Source organism: Simochromis diagramma, unplaced genomic scaffold (assembly GCF_900408965.1).
Source record: "Simochromis diagramma unplaced genomic scaffold, fSimDia1.1 OVJJ01000612.1, whole genome shotgun sequence".
NCBI lineage: Eukaryota > Metazoa > Chordata > Actinopteri > Cichliformes > Cichlidae > Simochromis > Simochromis diagramma.
The window spans coordinates 399,798-422,358 of NW_024387419.1; the positions used below are offsets into that span (position 1 = coordinate 399,798).

At 39.7% G+C, this 22,561-nt stretch overlaps 1 long non-coding RNA gene across 2 annotated transcripts; it reads left to right on the top strand.

Moving 5' to 3' along the window:
* Positions 1-18,198: 18,198 nt before the first annotated feature.
* LOC120721879 lies at positions 18,199-21,733 on the top strand. 2 transcript variants are annotated; one of them, XR_005693280.1, is made up of 4 exons: positions 18,199-18,422; positions 19,006-19,671; positions 19,760-19,831; positions 21,371-21,733. It is a non-coding gene; the product is annotated as an uncharacterized LOC120721879 (long non-coding RNA). The 2 variants fall into 2 exon arrangements; XR_005693279.1 differs by lacking the exon at positions 18,199-18,422 and having other exon boundaries at positions 18,879-19,671.
* The last annotated feature ends 828 nt before the right edge of the window (positions 21,734-22,561 follow it).

Consider the following 22,561-nt stretch of genomic DNA (forward strand, 5'->3'; position numbering starts at 1 on the left):
TATAAATTAAAATATGAAAACAAAAAGAAGATGCACATTCTCTGTCATATGGGCCTGCATGAATAAACTTTCTGAATCCTTTATTGGATGTGGATGATTACTATACCTTTCTAATGTGACGTTGTTGTCCCTGGCTCTCAATCTCTCTCTCTCCCTCCTGCTCTGTTCCTGTGCTACTGCGAGTGTAATTACCGCCCCTCCCCCCTCTTCCCAGCGTGAAATAACTTTTTCTCGATATAAAAATGAAACTATTGCGATAGACCAATACAAATTAAGCAGCACAGAGCCAAACCAATCACAGCCGCAGCGTCACGTCACGTAACTTGTTACGTACAGCTCAAGTGACAAGCCGCACATGTGTATTTGTTTGGGAAGCAGCCAGCTGCCATGCGGCTGGGTAATCGAGGAAATGACTAGAGAAAAATCAACCGAGAGCTTGGGTGACCAGGTTACCGAAGACAACACAGATGACGGTTCCAATGCGGGAGAGATTGTCGAAAGGAAAGGCCAGAGAAGTTCCGTAGTGTGGAGGTATTTCGGCTATTTGAAGTCTGACAAAAAACAGTAACGCGCACTGTAAATTGTGCCGAAAGCATGTTCCCAAGTCTGGAAATACAACAAACCTTTTTTATCACCTGAAACAGTGCCACCCACTTAAGCACGCTCAATCTCTGACTGGAAGCGCTAATTTGTCATCGAAAACAACCAGGGGAATCCCTGCGAAGCAGCAACAGTCAATTGAGTCTGGTTTCTCCAGCGTCTTACCATATGACAAAAAAGCTAAGAGACATAGCAACATAACGAATGCCATAGCTTACTGTCTTGCTAAAGACATGCTACCAAAATACACGGTCAAAAATGAAGGATTCAAGCAGCTAATTAAGGTAATGGATCCTTGTTTCCAACTCCTTGGACATAAACATTTCTCTCAGACAGCGCTTCCAAAGCAATATTAAATAAGTTAGTCAATTTTGTCTCTTCTTCTGTAAAATAAACTAAGATTTATTTTTAGAATTAATATTTTGTTTCTAAGTGGAACTGACAATCTAGTAGTCTGTTTTGTTTGTTCTATTTTGAAACTTAAATGCTTTAGCGGCTACCTTTTGTGTAGTTTGTAATATTTGCCTTTATTTTGCCTAAACTGAAGCCTCATTTTAAGTACATCTGCCCTGTTGAACTTATTATGGGAAATAAATATTTAAATCAAAACAAGCTGCTGATTATTTCACATTTTACTTGTGAGCAACAGCACATTTAAATCGTACATATATAGTTTTTTGGCTTATATCGTGATATATATCATTATCGCCTTAAAATGAAAAAAGCATATTGTGATATGAAAAAATCTTGTATCGCCCAGCTCTACTTCTACACAACAGAACAACTACACAAGACAGCACAACACACTAAGTATACACTCCACACTAAATGTCACAAATCTCCCACATCTAAAAACTAACTCTCTCTCTCTCTCTCACTAGCTCGCTCTGTCTCGCTGCTGTTACCGTCACTTCCAAAACTTTCCCCTCTTCCTGAACAACCAAATCCCATGTGTTAAATTGGTCGACATGGTACATCTTTCCACTGATAGGAAAGAGGTGGCTTTTTTTCCTTTTTTCCCCCTGTTTTCGCGCTGTCCTTAGAAAACGCTTAAAACACACACACAAAAATGTGACTACAGTATTTAGAAAAAAGCGTGGCTTATATATATTGTCATAACTCTTGATTTACTGGCCTGTAATTAAAATTTAAAAACTTTGAAGTCCGAACTTTCAATGTGGGCTGAAATAGAGACTCAGCGTGGCTGCAGCTTGTTGCTATGTCAGCTTAGATCAGTCATGTGATTTGGAGGTGCAGCGTGTCCCTGGACCACGGAGGACTAATAACACTCACCTTCTTCCATTTCCAGAGTGTAACATCCAACCACCTGTGTAAAAAGCAAAATTCCCATGGTGTTGTTCAAAATGTGCTCTGGCACAATCATAAATATTGCTTGCTACTGAAAACAAGAAAAAAGCTGGTCCTACTATGGGCTGAACCATTTGTAAATGGTGGAGGGGGGACACACTATGCAATATATTCAGTTTTAGCATTTATATTCACTGTTGACTGTAACTACGCTCAAACTGTTAATGCTATCTTATTTTAATAAACTGGAGCTGGAGGTAGCAGAGCTGAAGATGTTGAGGTTCTCTTTAGGAGTGACGAGGGACATGACATACACAGAGGGAGAGCTCAGGTTGGATGTTTTGGAGATCAAGCCAGGGAAGCCAGATTGAGATGGTTTGGACACGTTCAGAGGAGGGACAGTGATTATGTTGGTAAAAGGATGTTGAGGTTCATGCTGCCAGAAAGGCAGCATGGACTCTTCCTCCTAGAGGAAGACCAAAGAGGAGGTTCATGGATTTAGTGAAGGATGACATGAGGGTGGTTGTTGTGAGTGAGGCGGATGCAGAGGATAGGGTTAGATGGAGGCAGGTGATTCGCTGTGGAGACCCCTGAAGAGCGTAGCCAAAAGGAAAAGAAGTGCTTTTTTCTGTCTGACATCTTGTAAAATACTCTTAATTTTATTACCAGGAACCACCAGATTGAAGAAAAAAAAGCATACAATGGAGCCTGAAAAGTGTCCCTCCAGAACTTGTATTTCCCAAACTTTATAATACACTTTAAGTACTTCTCAAAAAGGGCTGCTATTGTGTGCTAATAATATAGTTGTTTTTTTTTATGTATAAGCGAATAATGTAAACAATATTATCCAGAAATATGTGATAGCCTTTCAGCTCAAAGAATATTTAGATGTCTGAGAGTACCTGCATCTTCAAGCAAAATCCAGCATTTAGAGGCTCACACACACATTCTGCACAACCTAATTAACATTTGACTTGTTTGCTCTTTCATCCATTCACTCAAACTGCTCCCACCTGACACATTAGAATTAACTACAAAAACAAAAAGTTTCAACTGTGCTAGATCAGTCTAGCAGTCAGTGTTAAAATGTAAAGATTTCTTTTTAAAATTAACTTTTACAGGTTATAAATTTCGGTTTCAGTTTGTTTACCTTTATGTAATTTGAGATATTACTAGTGTAGACATAGTCAATAATGTCTAAGCTGTCTGGAGAGAAGTTTCTAATTTAATGTTTTGTTTTGTTTTTTATAAATAGGCCCTTCGGTCACAACATACTCCTGTGAAAGCTATTTTTACAATGCATGTACAACTCAAGAGCCATGGTGATATTTTTTTATTTTTGTGGATAAAAACCTTGTGTAGGCTGGACCTCAAAGATGAAAATCAGACAAGAGTTTTACCTGCCAGCTTTTATTTCCAGTTATTTACATCTGAAACAGACAATCAACTTGGATGATATCGTTTGTTTAAACTAGAGATCCACCAATATGTTTTTTTGGGGGCCGAATATCAATTATTATGTAATGAAATATTAAGTGTTATTTACTTCATTCAATGTTAATTCTTTCTGTTCAATATGTTTGGTTATATGAAAAATGGGTGGTTTTAAACAAACTGTGATCTTGTAAATTGTTCATCAGATCTCGATGTAAAAACCTGAAATTCAAAGCTGTCAGGTAAATCTGCTGTCTGATATTCATCTTTTGAAGTGAAACTTAAAGTCCACAGCAAAGAAAATCAAACCTCTTCAGTTGACTCAAAAACAACAAACTTGGCCTAACTGTCCAAATTCTTTTGCAGGGGACTGTAAATCAGTTTAGTAATTTCATTGTTCCTTGTTGCCTAAAACGATTTTATCTTCAGTTGATAAGTTTGTTGAACACAGTCCAAAGATTCTCACGGTACTGTACAGGTTTTCATTTAGCTCTGGATGTATGTTTGAATGATTACAGCATTTGTATAACACCATACAGCACAGGTGTCAAACTCCAGACCTCACTGTCCTGCTCGTTTTCCAACTAACCTGGCCTTGTAGCTTTTTAATGGCAAAGCACACCTGATCCAGGTAATCAGCAGGTAAGACAGGAATATTTCAAAAACAAGCAGGATACTGGCCCTCGAGGTCTGGAGTTTGACACCCCCTGAGACGTTTGTCACTCTTGAGGTATTGACATGCAGTACAATATCTGCTCTGAATTGGCAAAAATAAATGGTCGTTACTTTTTATTTCACTTGCTCACATATTGTATTTTCACTTGTTCAGTTTCCTATTTACTTGTCTGTCCCTCACACCCGTCTCACCACTAAGCTCTGCAAATTACTAACATCAGAAATATTACTCCACTTTTCAAATCCTCACTTAAGACTCATCGGTTTAAATTAGCTTTCAATCTACAAACATAACAGCAGTGTCACATTTTAACCAGCCCTATTTTTCTGTACTTTTCTGGTTCTATATGTAATGTTGTGCAGTGTAAATATTTTAACGTTGCTAAAATTTTGGATTTTGTGAACACTTGGCCTTTGCTTATTTTGAAATAAAACTGCCATTTGCTGTTTTTTGGGGTTTTTTTTGCTTTTTTTCCCTGAGGTAATATTGAGGTGCCATGTGTTTAAATAAAGACAACAATTGTTGTTTGGATTGAGAAGTTTAAGTGTGGTTGTGTTACGCTGTCAGTATAGCTGCTGTAGTATTATAGCTGTTCAGTTTAACATTGTAGGAAATATTAATTATTTCTAGTGAAAAGTTGTTCTTTTTAAATAGCAGGGTCCCCACGGGAATAGCAAAATTTAGAACTTTCTTTCATGTGTTTTTAATATTTAAAGTGATTTTCCTCTTTACAAAAAATGTACATGAATTTAGCAATTAAAATTAATTTTGTAAACCATGTAGAAAAGTTAATCCCACCAAAACCCTCCCAGTCAGGTGGTCAAACCAGGTAGTAAAAACGGATATGGGCTCAAAATGTGGTCATAAATATTTTGTACTTGTAAATCAAGATTTGTATGTGTAAAAAAAAATTTGTGTGTGCGTAAAAAAGATTTGTATGTGTAAAAAAGATTTGTGTGTGTGTAAAAAAGATTTGTATGTGTCAAAAAGATTTGTGTGTGTGTAAAAAGGATTTGTGTGTGGACTTAGCCAAAAAAAAACCCCTGCAAGTTACAAGTACGAATTTTGACCCTATTTTTCTTCCTTTAAGCTGATTGGTCTATGTCATGTCAATCACAAATTAAACAATCCAATCAGAGAACAGATGGGTTTGTGGTACTGATGGGTCGTTCGCGAACGAAATGGCTCTTAGAGCCGACTCCTTGAAGTGAACGACGCGAGCCGGCTCCTTATCGCGAGCCGTCACGTGGGTTTTTTTTTTTTCTTTCTCTCACCCTCTCTCTCGCACTTTTTTTTCCTGCTTCACTCAGCACGCGAGCCTTGTGCTTTACGCTGAGCAGAGGGGGGAGGGGCGGTAGTTACACTCAGTAGCACAGGAACAGAGCGGGAGGGAGAGAGAGAGAGCAGGGACAACAACGTCACATTAGAAATGTATCGTATCATCCACAACTATTTTCAGTTGCAGATGATAAAGGATTCAGAAAGTTTATTCATGCAGGCCCATATGACAGAGAATATGTATCTTCTTTTTGTTTTCATATTTTAATTTATATTTAATTGTGTTGTGGTTTGCAGCGTTTTGTGTTGTTTCATTTTAAATTTGTTTAAAAAGAAAAAGCTGAAAATTTAAATAGTTAAAAGTTGAAATGTGAATAGTTGGTTTTTGTATTATATGATTTATTTATTGCATTTTATGTGGAGTGAATAAATAAAAGTATATTTACGGTGGCCCCTACAGACAAAGCACGTACAGACTCCAAAACACGAAAAAACTCCAAAACACGAAAAAATTCCAAAGCACGTAAAAACTCCAAAACATGTAAAAACTCCGAAGCATTTAAAAACTCAAAACACGTACAAAAGAACAACAGAAGTGCTCCAGGATGCTAGGGCGCAGTGTTGAGCTTTTGTTACCTCGTGGCTACACAAGCCAGCAAGTACCAACGACTGGATTTGGTGTGTGGTAGTAACAGGTAAATGAACTTTTTTTTTAAAATTATTTGACTATATACGAGTGCCTGTGTATAAATACACAAATAATACACACATGCTTTCAATTGTGTAATTTAAGTGATCTAGTAGCTCTGCTTTGGAAGTTCAGTTCATGCTAGAAATTGTGTTTGGAGTTTTGTACATGGTTTGTCTCTAGGGGCCACCGCATATATTTATATATAAACATATATAAATAAAAACCCACTTTTTTTTACATTAGTAATTCCTTTTGTGCATAATTTTATATTATTGTTAATAATTAAATTAATCTAAAGCAACAAAAACAACCCGAGAGAGCCGGTCGGAGCCGAAAGAGCCGGCTCTTTTTAGTGAGCCGAACCAAAGAGCCGGATCTCTAAAAAAGAGCCGGAAATCCCATCACTAGTTTGTGGGGCGGGGGGGGTGCTTACGGACCTTCAGGTCCTGGAAGGTAACAAGTTTGAAGATGGGAGGAAGCGGTGCGCTTCTGCGGCGCAGGTAAGCTTTTAAATTTATGGTTTACTGGAACAAGCTAATTGTCCAGACATATATTTTTGAATATCATGTTCGGTTACTACACTGTGACTTTTTCACGGCGCCAAAAGCTAGCTTAATAAAAAGGGCTCTCAACATTAGCTCTAGTGTTGCACGGTCTGTCTGCTTAAACATCAGCATTGTGGAGAATTACGTGTTTGGATTTAAGTTTAATCCCGATGAGATGTCGTTTTGGTAATAATTGGAACTGAAATGCTCTGACTTGACCTTAGCACTGGTCCCAGGTCACCCCCGAGTTTGTGTTAGAGTAATACTACAATAATTACAATATACAACAACTTTCAGCAGCTACTGAAAGTTAGGGGACCTAGCTTCAGTGAGCGTTTTGGGATTTATGACAGCTTATAGGCAGTGACATTAAGAAGTACTCTGTTAATTAATAGTGCGCATGCGCCAACCAGCGTGCAGCCTGTTACAGTCGCTCCTGCTTTTCTCTTAGTTTAGCTCTTTTTTCTTACATATTCTTTTTTTTTTCTGACTTGTATTTTCATCCGTTTATTATCTCTTACTCAATCATGTGGATTGAGAGAGTTTTTGTTCTTCTGGTGGCCGTGGAACTGTTACTTTTATCAAGGAACGGGACCGCGGCACATCTCCTACACTCACGGACTGTTTACTCCAGAGATCAGCTGATCGCCCTGATGCCGGCCGGCTCGCTGGCCAGGCCCGCAGAAGTACCAGCTGAAATTTGGAGGAAAACACATCGGGGATGCAGAGGTCAAGGACAGAAGAGAAGAAAGAAGGAGATGGTGAGACAGCGGAGGCTCGAAGCGAGGAGGAGGTATAAACCGTGTCTGCCATCTATCGTGATGGGAAATGTGCGATCGTTGGCAAATAAAATCGACGAGCTCTCAGCACTGGTACGGAGTCAGAGGGAATACCGAGAGTGTAGCCTGATGTGTTTCACCGAATCATGGATGCACCAGGACATTCCCGATGAGAATGCTTCCGTGGAAGGCTTCCACACTGTTCGGGCGGACAGGGACAGCATCGCTAGCAGTAAGCGGAAAGGAGGTGGGCTTGCTGTTTTAGTTAACAACCGGTGGTGTAACCCTGCCAACATAACAATCAAAGAAAAGATTTGTTGCCTGGACATTGAACTGTGTGCTGTTGGACTCAGGCCGTATTATTTACCCAGGGAATTCTCTCACGTCATCTTGGTGGCTGTTTATGTTCCTCCCTCTGCTAACCCCACAGCTGCATGTGACACTATCCACTCTGCCATAGCCCGGTTACAGACTCAGCACCCGAGTGCCTTTATTGTGATCTCGGGTGACTTCAACCATGTATCACTGGACAATACACTAACAACATTCAGACAATATGTGGACTGTCCCACCAGGGGAGAGAAAATTTTAGAAAAAAAAATTAATAATTTCCCCCAGGGATCAATAAAGTATTCTGATTCTGATTATACAGTACCAGATTGACCAAGAATGCTTCTGTAGTAACTGTAGTGCAGTGTCTGTCTGGTGTCAGTAAGCTAATGTCTGTTGATATTTGCTTTGCTGGATGTGTCGTGTTCAAAAATTTAAGAAGGAATTCAGGAGAAAAAGATTTAAAAAGACTGAATTTGCTTCAGCAGTTGAAATTACAAGTTTATAGTGCCAACCTTTTGTGTGAACCAGCTTCCCAAAAAGGATAATGCTGAACGGGCTTTCCAGCCCTGTGACAATAAAAACCTGCTGATTCTAAGGCCCAGTTCACGGCATCTTGTTCAGACTCCCTAACCCAGAGACTAATCTAACCATTATCGTGTGTTTGTAAGCATGCTGCAAAAAACCCCTCTGTGTGTGTAAAAAAATAATGAAACAGCCTTATTTAATAATTTTGTAAACTTGTAAATAAATTTTCAACTCTAACAGATGTCAAATGTGTTTAGGGACTTTTAAAGTCTTTCTTCATCGGGTTATGTGTTTTGAAGTGTGCTATACTAAATTTGTGGGTCATCTGTGTCATCATGGGAACGTCCACGGGGTACTTCAGAGAAAACCCTTCTTAAATAGGAGAGTGTATGATACATCCATAGAGAAACGTGTAAATCTTTGAAAATTGTCTGATTGTTTTACTTAACAGGTGACAGTAAATCAAGTAACATTATATTCAACAGCATTGGACTGTGTGTAACATTTAATACAGCTTTAGTATTAATCTACTTTTTTTCACCTCTTGTAATCCATGAAACTGCTTCAAACAAAGAGATGATGTGAATCGGATGCATGACAATGACTTTAAGTTAACAAAACAACCCTAAATAACACAATCATTAGTTCCTTAACTTCAAATATAAATGTTAATGGTGGGAACTGTAACTTTAATTTTTATATTTAAACTCGCATAACAATATTCCCAAAAAATCAATAAGCCTAAGTAACAGTGAAACTTTTGGCTATGTAAAACATTTTTCAAGCATGGTAAAGTTTATTCAACATCCAGTGTCTACAAATTGCTTTTAAATAAGGCCAAAACCTGTGGCACAAGTTGCAATGCAATCATCAACATGTTTGGAAAAGACATTGTACTCGTGGAAGTGCCCAGGCACACGCAACGTTCCAAAACATGTAGAGGATATGAGGTAGTCTGCTTTGACTACTTCAACCTTCATGGTACCAGTCGGAATTTCCCACCCGACCCAAAACCTCATCAGCTGGCTGAGCTGGAATGGAGTGGCTGTAAAAATAATCAATGCATTAGAAATCAAATTAGATTCAAATTTTGAATCACAATGCAATTACACTTGCCTGTTTCAATGTAGGTCTTCAGAAATCCCACTGTTTGCATTTGGATGCTTAGTGGCTAAGGTGGATCATCATCGTCTTCATCATCGCCCTCATCTCCTGGCCAAACAATGTGGCTAAGAACAGCCTAAAATGAGATTTCAGAGACACACTTAAGAATGCAACTGCCTTAAAAACAGTTTTTTTACATGTTAAATTTGTGAAGGGACTTTTTTCCGACACTTGGCATTTATATATGGTGTATTCTATGGGGTGCTCATGATGGCACTGGATTATCTGGCAGCCTTTAAAAGAATTTCCCTCAGGATGAATAAAGTATTATCAATCAATCATTTTGTCTCACTTAACGTATAATGGTAAAAGGACTGATTCTTACTTTTCTACTCTCCCAGACCCTTCAAAGATTTTTCTACAATAATTATCATTCTCACAATCACATTCTTATTTTCAGTTCTTCCTACCAAAAATTCATACAGAGCGGGGAGCCAGGGATCTTAACAAGCTGCTGATCAGTAGATGACCTGCTCTAACTCCTGAACTACAGCCTCCCCTAAAAGCAGCATTAACTGTCATGCAATCTAGCTTTGTCACTGTAGTCTGCATCTTAGAAATGCATTGAAATACCTGTGCAGTAAGAATGCTGTCTTCATGCTGGGGAAAAAGACCACTGAGGCTGTGTCAGGTCTTTGTTGAAGCATAGTCAACAATCCGTTGTCCTTCAGACCTTTTCTGATGTGTTTTGTCTGCCTTTTAGTTCGGCCTATCACCTAAAACCATAATTAAAAATAACCACATGACATTTGCTTAGGTGATGACAATCTAAAAACAATTTTTAAAGGGCAATCTTACTGCATGATGGAGAAGCTGTTGGAACAGCCATCTGCGGTTTTCTGCACTGACGGGTGGCAAGTCCCAGGAAATGGCCAAATTGTTAATGTCATCCTTCTGCTGCTCAGTGAGGCGTTTATTACCATCAAGCTTATGGATGAGAAAAGTTCCATTTTAGTATGTTGCAAATATATTGCCTAAAAAATCTGCATTTTCTTGGGGGGGATAATTACACTTATATAAAAATGAGTTAATTTAAATTATGATTTCACTAAGGCTTGAAGTAAATTAGTATTCACCATGCAAATTGTAGAACGAATATCTAGATCTGGCACATCATCGGGCTGGACAGTGACAGTGTCTCTATCAGCATGGACCAACATGTGAATAATAGCCTTGCTGAGGCCATGCAATCGTGGCTCATCGTTCAAAAATGAATGCCCAATCATTCTGCCTGCTACCACAAATAAGTCACTGTCTGCTAGTGATGGGTCGGTCGTGAACGAAATGGCTCTTAGAGCCGGGTCTTTGACGTGAACGACGCGAGCCGGCTCCTTATCACGAGCCGTGTTTCTTTTGTTGTTGTTGTTTTTTTTTTTTTTCTTTCTCTCACCCTCTCTCTCGCACTTTTTTTCCACTTCACTCAGCATGCAAGCCTTGCGCTGGGCAGAGGGGGAGGGGCGGTAGTTACACTCAGTAGCACAGGAACAGAGCAGGAGGGAGAGACAGAGAAAGAGAGCCAGGGACAACAACGTCACATTAGAAAGGCATAGTAATCATCCACAACTATTTTCAGTTGCAGATGATAAAGGATTCAGAAAGTTTATTCATGCAGGTCCATATGACAGAGAACATGCATCTTCTTTTTGTTTTCATATTATAATTTATATTTAATTGTGTTGTGGTTTGCAGTGTTTTGTGTTGTTTTCACTTTAAATTTGTAAAAGGAAAAAGCTGAAAATTTAAATAGTTAAAAGTTGAAATGTAAATTGTTGATTTTTGTATTATATGATTTATTTATTACATTTTATGTGGAGTGAATAAATAAAAGTATATTTACGGTGGCCCCTACAGACAAAGCACATACAAACTTCAAAACACGTACAAACCCTGAAGCACATAAAAACTCCAAAACACGTAATAACACGTACAAACTCCGAAGGACGTACAAACTCCAAAACACGTAAAAACTCAGAAGCACATAAAAACTCAAAACACGTACAAAAGACAACAGAAGTGCTCCAGGATGATAGGGGCAGTGTTGAACTTTTGTTACCTATTGGCTACACACGCCAGCAAGTACCAACGACCGTATTTGGTGTGTGGTAATAACGGGTAAATGAACTTTTTTTTTTTAATTATTTGACTATATATATATGAATGCTTGTGTATAAATACACAAACAATACACATATGCTTTCATGCTTTCAATTGTGTAATTTAAGTGATCTAGGTAGCTCTGTTTTGGAAGTTCAGTTCATGCTAGAAATGTGTTTTGGAGTTTTTACGTGTTTTGTCTCTAGAGCACTTAAACTCCCAGAGAGCAGCCATTTGGCTTTTCTACCTTTAAAACCCGGAGAGCAGCCAAATGGCTGGTAGGCTTTTAGCTAAGCTTTAGCTTCAGCCAAGTGGAAGCTAAATTGGCTAGTCATTCATATGTAAATTAGGTTGTTACCTGGGAATTCTGGAGGGAGGGGAGTGGGGGTGTTCGGATGAGGGGGTGGGGGAGCTGCTAAAAGCTGTGAACTTCCTTTTGTGTTCGTCTTGATGCATTCTCAATCATCCAGGGAAATAAATCTCCAAAAGTCACCAACTTGGAGTGTTTCAGTTTGCCATCTTAGAGAGAAATCAACACACATGGGTGTATGTCCTTTGTTGCTGAGATTTATTGATAAAAACAGTACAAAAAACCAACCATTTGTACACATATTTACAAATAATAATAAAAAGTGAGTGAGTACATTTCAACATTATACCAGTGGTCTGATTGATGCCACAATGGAGCAAATCGAGCAAAGACTGATAAGTTCGCTGCAATTTCCAGTGTGTGGGGATCATTTGTCACCAACTGCATCACGTGCTACAACCCTGGTCTACATATCACCGTTGATGAACAGCTTTTCCCATCAAAGACTCGGTGCTGTTTCCTGCAGAATATTGCAAGTAAACCTGACAAGTTTGGGATCAAGTTTTGGGTGGCTTGCGACCTAAAATCCAAGTACCATCCAGTACTATCCATTTATCTTATTTCTTAGGTGTTTTCAACCTCTGCTGCCACGCTGACGGCGTATGCGGCCAAACGGAAGAAGACAGTCTATATTCTTAGCAGCATGCACAGCGTGGTTCAGACTGATAACACTATCAAAAGGAAGCCAAACACTGTCACCCTTTACAACAAAACAAAGTGTGGCGTGGATGTGATGGACCAGATGGTTCGGGAGTACACTGTCCACAGAGGAACACGGCGCTGGCCAGTTGCCGTGTTCCTGAAAACACCTAAGAAATAAGATACATTGTTATTTCCATAGCCCTTTTACACACAATGAAACACATAAACATAGAACCACAAAAGACCTGCAACATACCTGAGTGGTGAATTCATTGCGATCTGTCTGTCTAGTGGATTGAGGAATTTTTCTGCTTGATGATCTTGTTGACTGTGCCGAGGATGGTGGTTTTCCGTCTAAGAAGTTTTTGCGCAAGTGAAAGCGATGTGAAAAAATTGTCCGTGGTAACATTTCTGCCCTTGTCTAGGAATGGTTCCATCAGCCTCATTACTACATTTTCAGAAAGTCTCTCCCCAGTGGGACGACTGGGGTCCTTGCCAAGATATGGGAAGACATTGCAAATGTACTTGGATTTTAGGTCGCAAGCCACCCAAAACTTGATCCCAAACTTGTCAGGTTTACTTGCAATATACCAATGAACATGCTCCGTGCACCACTCAGCAGGCCATTTGTAAATATGTGTACAAATGGTTGGTTTTTTGTACTGTTTTTATCAATAAATCTCAGCAACAAAGGTGTGTTGATTTCTCCCTAAGATGGCAAACTGAAACACTCCAAGTTGGTGACTTTTGGAGATTTATTTCCCTGGATGATTGAGAATGCATCAAGACGAACACAAAAGGAAGTTCACAGCTTTTAGCAGCTCCCCCACCCCCTCATCCGAACACCCCCACTCCCCTCCCTCCAGAATTCCCAGGTAACAACCTAATATACATATGAATGACTAGCCAATTTAGCTTCCACTTGGCTGAAGCTAAAGCTTAGCTAAAAGCCTACCAGCCATTTGGCTGCTCTCCGGGTTCTAAAGGTAGAAAGGTAGAAGCCTGGGGATGCTACTGCTAGGGGCCACCACATATTTATATATAAACATATATAAATAAAACCACTTTTTTTTTTTACATTAGTAATTCCTTTTGTGCATAATTTTATATTATTGTTAATAATAAATTAATTAAAGCAACAAAACAGCCTGAAGAGCCGGTTCGGAGCCGAAAGAGCCGGTTCTCTAAAAAGAGCCGGAAATCCCATCACTACTGTCTGCCAAAATCTGAGAAGTAGAAGGCACTAGATGGTTCTCTTGTCCCTCAAAGACAAGGGTCATGTTGGCTGCACCTGGAGAAGAACAGTACAAACAAAATAAAAAAGCTATAGCTTTATCTATTGACGTAAGTAGTTGATTAATGAAGTTGTCAAACATGATGCAAATACTTCAGTGGTATCTTTTTTTAAATTTTATTTCTGGAGTAAATTTTTCGATGGATTATTTTAAAAACTCATCTCACATTAATTAAGAAAAGGACAGAGAAACATACCGCTATGGATGGTAAAGCCATGTTGCAACTTTAGCATTGCCATGCTGAAAAAATGTCTCTGGACCCCAGTGCCAACAGCTGTGTCACCTATTTTAAAATTGGGAAAAAGAAAAAAACAACAACAACACAAGTAAAGTTACAAACTGCTTTACAGCACCCTTTAATGGAAAATTCTCATTTACCAAGTTGGAATGTTAAACAGCCTTTAAAGAAACTAACTGACTCTATGCTTCACCATAAGCATTACCTTGTAAAGAACAACGAAAAGGTCCTGCCCAATCAATCTGTGGTCTTTTGTAGAAAGAAGTGATCTCTCGGCTCTGGGATGTTTGATCTTGTCGAATGTCAATGATAGCTGTGATTTTGGGGTTCTCCTCCTTTTCCTTTAAGAGATGCCTCTTAAACAAAACTGATCTTGGGGATCACTGGCCTTTTTCCACTGTTCTACTAAAAGATAAAGTACATTGTATGCAAAAATAACATTTTGTACTGTAAACCCAGTAAGCCAAAAAATTAAGGCCCAGCACACTTTCTGGTAAGCACGTCAATTTGGAATTTTAAATATACTCTGACATTTGGTATGAAAAGTACCTTCCTTATTGTTGGCTGGGATGTCAGTGTTCATCTCAGCAGCAAAATTGAGAAGTGTGTCTCTGACTTCATGTGCTGTGTGATGAAGGTCATCCACTTCACTTTAACCAAAGTGGTGCAAAAGAAAAAAAAAGATCAGTGTTTAAACATATATACACTGATCCATCTATCTAGATAGATAGATGCAGGAATACTGTCAATAAAAGACAAGGTCACCTAAACAATGCACTCTAAAGAAGCAAAAGTATATTGTCAAAATGCCAGGATGAACACTGATAAAAGCTCATCCATGTGGTCAACATGATCATAGAAGATGAACAGGTTAGGTAAGGATGAGCCCCTGTTATGACATGATGCAAAGACAGAAGCAAGAGCAACTATAATTGTGCTACACACAGTATTTGTTTAGTGTTGTCCAACTAAAATGAACTTACCGATCACCACATGTACTGGCATGCAAGACCAAGTCATCTGGAGGATAACGATTTCCACAAACAGGTAGTGATGTGCGGATCGATCCTGAAATATCGATTCCTCCGATACCAGTCATTTATGTTCTAGAATCGATTCTCACATTAAAATATCGATATTTTTAGTAATTTAGGGTTAATTTGTAGTTTATCATTAACAGCAACACAGTGGAAAGAAACTATAACATTCGGATTGTCTACATTCAAAGGAACTACTTCCTCTTCCGCCTTTCATAGTCATGTGCGAAATACGGCTGTATAAATGTCTCGCAGCCCCTTGGCACGCGCACTCACAACAATGGCTGAGCGTAATTGTGCGGACGTATTTTACCTCCACAAACAGCTGAGACATGGTTTGCGATACATGTGGCAAAAAAGTGCTCCAAGAGTGAGGTGTTGTGGCTATACTTTCCCAACCTTGAGACCTCAGAATTAGGGAGACATTCAAAAGGGCTGTTGGGGGGGGTGATAAATACATTTTACAGTGTTTATTTATCGGATAAAATACGTTAAATGTCACCGTTATTATTAGCCGGTCCGGAAACAGCGGGGGTGTCCAAATTCAGAGGCTGCTTCCACCTGAGGACCCGCCCTTCGGGGTCTAAAGAAAGCCGTGTAGTACGGCATGAGTTCCCTCGGTTGAGTGAAACTCAGCCGTCTGCTCCTTCCTATCTAAAATATAACCTGGCGCTGGCGTAAACTCTCGACCATCTCACACTTTCTTTAATTAATTTTTTAATTTTCTGTTTGATGTTTATTCAGCTGTGTGAAAACCCACCCGAGGGATTAATAAAGTTTAATTTAATTTAATCTAATCTAATAACTTTAATCTCAGCCAAACCAATTTACTCACGAACAAATAAAACACTGAAAAAGCCAAACAATAACATTCTTAAGTTATCAAAGTGACTTATATATCATGTTTAACCCGAGTAGCGAAAGGCCGCAGGGGTTTGAAAACGATGTGTCGATCGGCTCAGATATTTGAAATTTACACAGCTACATTCTCACCTGAAAACATGTTAAAAGCTCGTTAGGCCATAGTTACAGAAGTAGAAGAAAATTGAAATCAAATACTTTATACACGCACATATATTTGTGCTGTCAGCGGTAATCTCCTTAAAATGACGTTAACTGATTTGCCGTTAGCAATTTAGCGCAGCGTAACACGTTAGCGCTGTTTGCTCCTTAACGCGTTAGCAGCTACTGAAAGTTAAGCTAGGTCCCCTAACTTTCAGTAGCTGCTGAAAGTTGTTGTATATTGTAATTACTGTAGTATTACTGTAACACAAACTCGGGGGTGACCTGGGACCAGTGCTAAGGTCAAGTCAGAGCATTTCAGTTCCAATTATTACCAAAACGACATCTCATCTATTTGAACACATGCAACACTAGGGCTAATGTTGAGAGCCCTTTTTAAGATAGCTTTTGGCACCGTGAAAAAGTCACAGTGTAGTAACCGAACATGATATTCAAAAATATATGTCTGGACAATTAGCTTGTTCCAGTAAACCATAAATTAAAGCTTACCTGCGCCGCAGTAGCGCCACCGCTGTCCTCCATCTTCTAACTGTGTTACCCTTCCAGGACCTGAAGGTCCATAAAGCACCCCCCTCCCCCCGACAGCCAAACCCATCTGTTCTCTGATTGGATTGTTTAATTTCTGATTGAAATGACATTGACCAATCAGCTTAAAGGAAGAAAAATAGGGTCAAAATGCGTACTTGTAACTTGCAGGGTTTTTTTTGGCTAAGTCCACATACAAATCTTTTTTTATGCACACAAATCTTTTTGACACATACAAATCTTTTTTTACACACACACAATTTTTTTTACACATACAAATCTTTTTTACACACAAAATTTTTTTACACATACAAATCTTTTTTAAGCACACACAAAAATTTTTTACACATACAAATCCTGATTTACAAGTACAAAACCGATTTACAAGTACAAAATATTTATGACCACATTTTGAGCCCATAAAACGGGACTAAAAATTTGACTGTTACTATACTCGTGGGAACCAACAGTCCCTTATAACAGCGGTCCCCAACCTTTTTTGCACCACGGACCGGTTTATGCCCGACAATATTTTCACGGACCGGCCTTTAAGGTGTCGCGGATAAATACAACAAAATAAAACTAGTACCGAAAATAAGAAGATTTATTCATAACACACATGAAAAGACCCAGGAAAATAGAGTTAATGATAAAAACGATAACAAAATAACGCTGAAAACTGATAAAAACCCTGAAAACCATACATTTCACACCTGAGCCTCAACTCTCGCGGCCCGGTACCAAACGACTCACGAACCGGTACTGGTCCAAGGCCCGGGGGTTGGGGACCGCTGCCTTATATGGCCCAAATTCCAGGCCTCACAAGTTTGAAGGCATTTTTGAGGCTCAGAATGTGGTTTTAGTGTCAGGGTTACAATTAATTATGCCAATGAGATGTCCTCACTGGGATAGCAATAGCAAGTTTGTGTGTGTTTTGCTTTATTTGCATTTCTGTTCTTTGGATGAAATGTAGTAATTGTATATACAGTTATAAATATCTGGATAAGGCAGAGAGACTCACAAACAAATAGAAACTAAGGGTGGCTGCAGTAAAGGTCTAACAGGACATTTCAAGGGAACAAACAGCATTTTGTAGTGATGTGTCAGTCGCGAATGAATCTGCCTTTTTTTTTTTTTCTTTCTCTCACCCTCTCTTGCCCTTTATTTTCGCTTCACTCCGCATGCGAGCCTTGTGCTTTGTGCTGGGAAGAGGGGGGAGGAGCGGTAGTTACACTCGCAGTAACACAGGAACAGAGCCGCAGGGAAAGAGAGAGAAAGAGACAAGGGACAACAACGTCACATTAGGTATAGTAATTAGTGATGGTAAATTTGATTCTTTTTACTGAATTGAGTTTGAATGAGTCACTCACCAAAGTGAATTGGGGTTTTTTGAATCATTTGAGTTACTTAGTCAGATGATCAGAGAGTGCAAAAAATGTGCATTTTCACTCAAACTTAATTTGTTTCTCTTTTCATGCATATCCTACTGCTAAGATGAGTGATTGAAAAAGAAAAACAACTATTTTTATAGAACAAAAAAAGATTTCTAATGGGAACATTTATTCATTTTTATTTTATTAGTATTTTCCTCAAATGTGTCAAATATATATTTTCTCATCTAAATGTCCTCTAAGCTGTGCGGGAGCCTGGGATTGTTTAGCTAAACGGCCTAAACCGTTTCCCATTCATTCTCTATGGTAGTGCTAAACCACTATGGATGTAATATATTTTTGGCCACTACGGTCTTCCGGCGCTGTTGCGAGTTTGAGATGCGGCGGCACTTTTAAAAAATCTCCTCTTTTACGTTTCGGGAGAGAAAACAAGTAACTCAACACATCCCAACGCTCCTCATTCATTGATCAAAGGTAAGAAACGTCGTTTGAAATAACAGTAAACCAACAGAATACATTTACAGGTGTATATTACAGGTAATAGGCGTGTTGCGATTGCATTTACGAAGCATCCATCGCTCAGTTAAAGACGGTGGGAGTTTATCTGCTGTTGTAAAGTGGCACGGTAAAAAATGAATGAACGTGATCCTTAAATAAATTGTGTGTTTCATTGACGTGTTTTGCCATTAAATAAACTTTGTAGGTTTCCGACTGCTGTGACACTGACATTACTATAATGTGGTACAATTAAATAACCAATAAGTGTCTTGTTATGAGATGACATGCTAAATAACTGAACCTGCTTTAAAAGAAAATGTATTGCTTTCATGTTGTAATGGTCAGTCACCTTATCAATGCGAAAATCTGTTTTGATATCACTATAACATGAGCAATGCCCACTCGTGTATGAATAATTGTGTCTCGTTATTGTTCTCCTGCATCCTGCTGTTTAAACCCAGCCACAATGTGCAGCAAGATTGTAACCTGAAATGTCTTTGTTTGTGTTTGGAATCAATTTTGTTTAATATAATTGTTTATTTTTTCACTGCATGTCAAGATGCAGAAGAAAGTTGCGCCATATCCAGGGAAAATCTCTGTGGCGTTCCGCAAGGGGCCACTTGGATACCTTCTCCAGGACTCGTCAAAAGAAGCTCAAAGGATTAAAAATGACCCCAAGCTTCAGGACAAGTCTGCACCTGTGAGGGAGGACGATGCTCTGACTGTCATCTATCAGAGAGGAGGGGATGCCTCTGACATGAAGGAAGTGCAGGGAGAGTACATCCTGCAGTTTGGAAAATATAAAGAGAAATCTTTCCGGTGGCTTCTGGAGAATGATGTCGGGGACACCATGTACCTGATCAAAGATCTCCAGAAGCAAGAGGCTGCAGGGACCTCTGTGGCGAATGGCATGGCAAGGAGAGCTTGCATTCATTTGTACAGTAAGCCCTCAGCTTTGCAGAGATAAAAACTCTTCTGAGCTACGAGACCAGCGGAGTGAGTGTTGCAGCAGAAGCCTCTGAGGATGATCAGCTGGTTGGCTTTGGCTCATGAGCCAAGAGCACCTGGAAGGAGATTTGGGACGGCAGAGGTGACGGCTATGCAGACCTTATCATGAGGAAGAGCTGCAGTCAAGGAACACGGATTCATAAGCTGCAGCAGTACCTGCGGAAGAAGTAGCAGTCTGCGCCTGCTACTACAAACGCCCCAACTAAACAATCTCTTGGTAAGTTGTTTTAATAAGATTTTAATAACATTGTTGACATGAAATATAAATTCCGTACATATTTGTCTAATTGTTGCCTCCATCACAGGGATGGATGAGGATAAAGACCTGGAGGACACAATGCTGAGCATCTCACCTGTAAAACTACAATTATAGAGCTGTAAGTACTGCGTTATTACTACCGTATTTTCACGACCATAAGACGCACTGTGCTAAAAGGCGCAGTCTCAGTTATGTGTGCCATTACTGTATTTAACACACACATAAGGCGCACTGGATCATAGGGCGCATACAAGTACCGTATGCGTATTTAAAAATAAAGCGGGAGCAAACCTGAGTTCGGTACCTTACTCACATTTCTATTACTGGTAATCGTCATCATCAACAACACACAAGCATACAAGTGTGCATATTTAAAAATAAAGCAGGAGCAAAACAAAGTTTGGTACTCACATTTTTATCATCAATCAAACCCATCGAAGTCCTCATCCTCTGTGTCTGAATTGAACAGCTGCGCTAAATCTCCATCAAACATTCCAGGTTCACTTTCTTCACCGTCAGAGTCACTTTCCGTGCCGTGCGGCTCCTCGGAAACGATGCCGGCTTTTGCGAAAGCTCGAACAACAGTGCCAGCAGACATGTTAGCCCAAGCATCTACAATCCATTGGCAAATTGTGGCGTAACTCGCCCGGCGCTGCCTTCCACTCTTGGTGAAACTGGTCTCCATCGGTCATCCATCGCTCTCAGGCCGGTCGCAGCCTTACTTTGAACGGGTGGTTCACACTGATGTCCAGCAGTTGGAGTTCCTTTGTCAGGCCTCCCGGAATGACAGCAAGCTCACAGTTAATTTGTTTCACTAGTTTTTTCACATCGGCTGTGAGATGGGCACGCATAGAGTCACAGATTAAGAGCGATGGTGATGCGTGGAAAAAACCACCTGGTCTCCTTACATACATCTCCCTCAGCCAGTCTTTCATCATTTCCTCATCCATCCAGCCCTTTTCATTTGCCTTAATGATGATTCCTGCTGGAAACTTCTCTTTAGGCAAAGTCTTTCGCTTAAAAATCACCATAGGCGGCAGTTTCTGTCCATTAGCATGGCAGCCAAGCACAACAGTAAAAGAAGACTTTTCATACCCCGTTGTGCGTATCGCTACCGTGCTGGTCCCCTTCTTCTCCACAGTGTGACTCACCGGGATGTCAAAAGTGAGCGGGACCTCGTCCATGTTAGTGATGTGGCTGGGCTGGATGTTTTTGTCGCCGATGTGTTTGCTGCAGTAGGAGCGGAAGATGGCCAGCTTTTCCTTATAATCCGCTGGAAGTTGCTGCGCTACCGTAGTCCCGGTCCTAATGGAAAAATGGCACCGTTTCATAAAAAGTGAAAGTGAAACTGCTTTTAGCCGAATGGTGACCGTCGAAACGCTTCTCCCGCTCGTTCTTTGCTCGATGATCCACCGCTCGAGTCTTTCCTCCAACTCGGCCACACTTCACCCTTTAGCGTTCTCATGGTGTTCTCTACTACGTCCTCATTACAACACACAGGGCGCACTGCGCTATAGGGCGCGCCGTACTTTTTGAAGAAAATCTAAGACTTTTAAGTGCGCCTTATGGTCGTGAAAATACGGTAAATGTCAGAAGTGATAATGGCTAAGTCTGGTTCTGTCTCATATGTCCCTGTCCTCTGTCTCTGCATTACTAGTCACTGTGCCAGCAGCAGCAGCAGGGTCCACACCCAGAGGATCTTCAGGAGCAAACAGGTTTTCAAATGAAAGGTTTCAGAACTGGAGTACAATTGTTTTCCATGAATTGCTCTGCAAAGCTGAGCCTGAACTTGAACTTTTATATATTGTCTTGTTCTTGTTTTTGTGTGTTCTGGCCACCTTCCAGTGATGTTCCTCTAATAGTATAGTTGTATGCTGGCTGTATGGTGGAAGAAAACAGTAAATAAGGGAGAAACGGTTGATATTGTATATAAGACAGTTTTGTTCTAGTTGTGAATGTTTCTTTTGTTTATATAAATATAAACTGATTGTAAATATAAAAGTGTAAATAAATAGTTTTCTGCAAAAATATCAACACAGTTTTCTTCTTAGAGTTCACCTATATGTTTATATATCTGTGTGTGCTCACCATCAGGTAATCAGTTTTAATAAGTTGTGAGTGCTGGCCTTAAAGCTTACATACTATTTCTAAATCACTTCATGTAATGATAACAAGCCATCCTTTCTCTAGAGGAGTCTCACAGCTTTTATCTTCATAATCTTTCTGTTTTCATTTATATTATTAGAAACATGACTGCTGTCTTTTATCTGTGTGATTGTACAGCCTGTTTCAGACATGACCCCCACACAATGTCTGAAGTTATCTTTAATACATGCAGCACACAGCTGAAGCTGCAGACAGTTTCTCACTTCTGGTGATAATATTTTTGATTTAGGTATTGTTGCTTGCTAGCTTGAAGCTTATCTACAAAAATAATTCAATAAGGAGAGATCATGTGGAAAAACTCAACATGATTTATTGAGATACAGAAATAAATGTAACTGTTTGGCAGTTATGACCCATCATAGCAGAAAGAATCCCAGCAGTGACAGGATTTTGCACAACCACCACCCCAGAGTCAACATGCTGATAGTAATGAAGATGAAGATGGAGGCTGGGACAGGGTTCTGAGTGACCACAGTGGGGAGGAGAAAGGAGAGGAGGCGGGCTGCATGGCTGCGGATCTGAAACACAGAATGGCAGAAGCAGAAGAGCAACAGATTTAAAGCATGCAGAGTGGAGGCTGGCAAGAGCATGACTGGAATAAAGTAATGATGTCAGTACTGAGTTTGTGCTGGAAAATGAATAGATATAAACTAACAGCCACCAGGAAGCAGACAGATGACTT